The sequence below is a fragment of the Oncorhynchus keta genome, chromosome 6, assembly GCF_023373465.1.
Source record: "Oncorhynchus keta strain PuntledgeMale-10-30-2019 chromosome 6, Oket_V2, whole genome shotgun sequence".
NCBI lineage: Eukaryota > Metazoa > Chordata > Actinopteri > Salmoniformes > Salmonidae > Oncorhynchus > Oncorhynchus keta.
Genome location: NC_068426.1, coordinates 242,501 through 247,500, shown reverse-complemented (window position 1 = coordinate 247,500; position 5,000 = coordinate 242,501). Strand labels below are relative to the sequence as shown.

The following is a 5,000-nucleotide window of genomic DNA, read 5'->3' as shown; positions in this document are numbered from 1 at the left end:
GTTGTAGATTATTGAGGATTAGGGTGGACCCATTACTGTTGTAGATTATTGAGGACTAGGGTGGACCCATTACTGTTGTAGATTATTGAGGACTAGGGTGGACCCATTACTGTTGTAGATTATTGAGGACTAGGGTGGACCCATTACTGTTGTAGATTATTGAGGACTAGGGTGGACCATTACTGTTGTAGATTATTGAAGACTAGGGTGGACCCATTACTGTTGTAGATTATTGAAGACTAGGGTGGACCCATTACTGTTGTAGATTATTAAAGACTAGGGTGGACCCATTACTGTTGTAGATTATTAAAGACTAGGGTGGACCCATTACTGTTGTAGATTATTGAAGACTAGGGTGGACCCATTACTGTTGTAGATTATTGAGGACTAGGGTGGACCCATTACTGTTGTAGATTATTGAAGACTAGGGTGGACCCATTACTGTTGTAGATTATTGAAGACTAGGGTGGACCCATTACTGTTGTAGATTATTGAGGACTAGGGTGGACCCATTACTGTTGTAGATTATTGAGGACTAGGGTGGACCCATTACTGTTGTAGATTATTGAAGACTAGGGTGGACCCATTACTGTTGTAGATTATTGAAGACTAGGGTGGACCCATTACTGTTGTAGATTATTGAGGACTAGGGTGGACCCATTACTGTTGTAGATTATTGAGGACTAGGGTGGACCCATTACTGTTGTAGATTATTGAAGACTAGGGTGGACCCATTACTGTTGTAGATTATTGAAGACTAGGGTGGACCCATTACTGTTGTAGATTATTGAAGACTAGGGTGGACCCATTACTGTTGTAGATTATTGAGGACTAGGGTGGACCATTACTGTTGTAGATTATTAAAGACTAGGGTGGACCCATTACTGTTGTAGATTATTGAGGACTAGGGTGGACCCATTACTGTTGTAGATTATTGAGGACTAGGGTGGACCCATTACTGTTGTAGATTATTGAAGACTAGGGTGGACCCATTACTGTTGTAGATTATTGAAGACTAGGGTGGACCCATTACTGTTGTAGATTATTGAAGACTAGGGTGGGCCATTACTGTTGTAGATTATTAAAGACTAGGGTGGACCCATTACTGTTGTAGATTATTGAGGACTAGGGTGGACCCATTACTGTTGTAGATTATTGAGGACTAGGGTGGACCATTACTGTTGTAGATTATTAAAGACTAGGGTGGACCCATTACTGTTGTAGATTATTGAGGACTAGGGTGGACCCATTACTGTTGTAGATTATTGAGGACTAGGGTGGACCCATTACTGTTGTAGATTATTGAGGACTAGGTGGACCCATTACTGTTGTAGATTATTGAGGACTAGGGTGGACCCATTACTGTTGTAGATTATTGAAGACTAGGGTGGGCCATTACTGTTGTAGATTATTGAGGACTAGGGTGGACCATTACTGTTGTAGATTATTAAAGACTAGGGTGGACCCATTACTGTTGTAGATTATTGAGGACTAGGGTGGACCATTACTGTTGTAGATTATTAAAGACTAGGGTGGACCCATTACTGTTGTAGATTATTGAGGACTAGGGTGGACCATTACTGTTGTAGATTATTAAAGACTAGGGTGGACCCATTTCTGTTGTAGATTATTGAGGACTAGGGTGGACCCACTACTGTTGTAGATTATTGAGGACTAGGTGGACCCATTACTGTTGTAGATTATTGAAGACTAGGGTGGGCCATTACTGTTGTAGATTATTGAGGACTAGGGTGGACCATTACTGTTGTAGATTATTGAGGACTAGGGTGGACCCATTACTGTTGTAGATTATTGAGGACTAGGGTGGACCATTACTGTTGTAGATTATTAAAGACTAGGGTGGACCCATTACTGTTGTAGATTATTGAGGACTAGGGTGGACCCATTACTGTTGTAGATTATTGAGGACTAGGTGGACCCATTACTGTTGTAGATTATTGAAGACTAGGGTGGAGCCATTACTGTTGTAGATTATTGAGGACTAGGGTGGACCATTACTGTTGTAGATTATTAAAGACTAGGGTGGACCCATTACTGTTGTAGATTATTGAGGACTAGGGTGGACCATTACTGTTGTAGATTATTAAAGACTAGGGTGGACCCATTACTGTTGTAGATTATTGAGGACTAGGGTGGACCATTACTGTTGTAGATTATTAAAGACTAGGGTGGACCCATTACTGTTGTAGATTATTGAAGACTAGGGTGGACCATTACTGTTGTAGATTATTGAGGACTAGGGTGGACCATTACTGTTGTAGATTATTAAAGACTAGGGTGGACCCATTACTGTTGTAGATTATTGAGGACTAGGGTGGACCATTACTGTTGTAGATTATTAAAGACTAGGGTGGACCCATTACTGTTGTAGATTATTGAGGACTAGGGTGGACCCATTACTGTTGTAGATTATTGAGGACTAGGTGGACCCATTACTGTTGTAGATTATTGAAGACTAGGGTGGGCCATTACTGTTGTAGATTATTGAGGACTAGGGTGGACCATTACTGTTGTAGATTATTGAAGACTAGGGTGGACCCATTACTGTTGTAGATTATTGAGGACTAGGGTGGACCATTACTGTTGTAGATTATTAAAGACTAGGGTGGACCCATTACTGTTGTAGATTATTGAGGACTAGGGTGGACCCATTACTGTTGTAGATTATTGAAGACTAGGGTGGACCCATTACTGTTGTAGATTATTGAAGACTAGGGTGGGCCATTACTGTTGTAGATTATTGAGGACTAGGGTGGACCATTACTGTTGTAGATTATTGAGGACTAGGGTGGACCCATTACTGTTGTAGATTATTGAGGACTAGGGTGGACCATTACTGTTGTAGATTATTAAAGACTAGGTGGACCCATTACTGTTGTAGATTATTGAGGACTAGGGTGGACCCATTACTGTTGTAGATTATTGAGGACTAGGGTGGACCCATTACTAATGTCTTGTGTTACCTGTTGACTAGCCCCTTACCCAAACACTAATGTCTTGTGTTACCTGTTGACTAGCCCCTTACCCAAACACTAATGTCTTGTGTTACCTGTTGACTAGCCCCTTACCCAAACACTAATGTCTTGTGTTACCTGTTGACTAGCCCCTTACCCAAACACTAATGTCTTGTGTTACCTGTTGACTAGCCCCTTACCCAAACACTAATGTCTTGTGTTACCTATTGACTAGCCCCTTACCCAAACACTAATGTCTTGTGTTACCTATTGACTAGCCCCTTACCCAAACCCTAATGTCTTGTGTTACCTGTTGACTAGCCCCTTACCCAAACACTAATGTCTTGTGTTACCTGTTGACTAGCCCCTTACCCAAACACTAATGTCTTGTGTTACCTATTGACTAGCCCCTTACCCAAACACTAATGTCTTGTGTTACCTGTTGACTAGCCCCTTACCCAAACACTAATGTCTTGTGTTACCTATTGACTAGCCCCTTACCCAAACACTAATGTCTTGTGTTACCTGTTGACTAGCCCCTTACCCAAACCCTAATGTCTTGTGTTACCTATTGACTAGCCCTTACCCAAACACTAATGTCTTGTGTTTCCTATTGACTAGCCCCTTACCCAAACACTAATGTCTTGTGTTTCCTATTGACTAGCCCCTTACCCAAACCCTAATGTCTAGTGTTACCTGTTGACTAGCCCCTTACCCAAACACTAATGTCTTGTGTTACCTGTTGACTAGCCCCTTACCCAAACCCTAATGTCTTGTGTTACCTGTTGACTAGCCCCTTACCCAAACACTAATGTCTTGTGTTACCTGTTGACTAGCCCCTTACCCAAACACTAATGTCTTGTTACCTGTTGACTAGCCCCTTACCCAAACACTAATGTCTTGTGTTACCTATTGACTAGCCCCTTACCCAAACACTAATGTCTTGTGTTACCTGTTGACTAGCCCCTTACCCAAACACTAATGTCTTGTGTTACCTATTGACTAGCCCCTTACCCAAACACTAATGTCTTGTGTTACCTGTTGACTAGCCCCTTACCCAAACACTAATGTCTAGTGTTACCTGTTGACTAGCCCCTTACCCAAACACTAATGTCTTGTGTTACCTATTGACTAGCCCCTTACCCAAACACTAATGTCTAGTGTTACCTGTTGACTAGCCCCTTACCCAAACACTAATGTCTTGTGTTACCTATTGACTAGCCCCTTACCCAAACACTAATGTCTTGTGTTTCCTATTGACTAGCCCCTTACCCAAACACTAATGTCTTGTGTTACCTATTGACTAGCCCCTTACCCAAACCCTAATGTCTTGTGTTACCTATTGACTAGCCCCTTACCCAAACACTAATGTCTTGTGTTACCTATTGACTAGCCCCTTACCCAAACACTAATGTCTTGTGTTACCTGTTGACTAGCCCTTACCCAAACACTAATGTCTAGTGTTACCTGTTGACTAGCCCCTTACCCAAACACTAATGTCTTGTGTTACCTATTGACTAGCCCCTTACCCAAACACTAATGTCTTGTGTTACCTATTGACTAGCCCTTACCCAAACCCTAATGTCTTGTGTTACCTATTGACTAGCCCTTACCCAAACCCTAATGTCTAGTGTTACCTATTGACTAGCCCTTACCCAAACACTAATGTCTTGTGTTACCTGTTGACTAGCCCCTTACCCAAACACTAATGTCTAGTGTTACCTATTGACTAGCCCTTACCCAAACACTAATGTCTAGTGTTACCTATTGACTAGCCCCTTACCCAAACACTAATGTCTTGTGTTACCTGTTGACTAGCCCTTACCCAAACACTAATGTCTTGTGTTACCTGTTGACTAGCCCCTTACCCAAACACTAATGTCTAGTGTTACCTATTGACTAGCCCTTACCCAAACACTAATGTCTTGTGTTACCTGTTGACTAGCCCCTTACCCAAACACTAATGTCTTGTGTTTCCTATTGACTAGCCCCTTACCCAAACACTAATGTCTTGTGTTACCTATT

General features: G+C 41.9%; 1 protein-coding gene and 1 long non-coding RNA gene across 12 annotated transcripts in view; both read left to right on the top strand.

Annotated features, from left to right (window-relative positions):
* The window catches only part of LOC127930572 (uncharacterized), a 2,931-nt gene extending 59 nt beyond the window's left edge, over positions 1-2,872 (top strand). Inside the window, exons 1-5 of one of the 11 annotated variants that reach the window (XR_008138123.1) lie at positions 1,174-1,313; positions 1,423-1,496; positions 1,679-1,933; positions 2,298-2,444; positions 2,700-2,872. This is a non-coding gene — a long non-coding RNA (uncharacterized LOC127930572). The other 10 variants (XR_008138119.1, XR_008138116.1, XR_008138115.1 and 7 more) reach the window with 10 other exon arrangements.
* Positions 1-5,000, top strand: part of vps36 (vacuolar protein sorting 36 homolog) — a 69,919-nt gene that overhangs the window by 38,011 nt on the left and 26,908 nt on the right. The window lies entirely within an intron of this gene.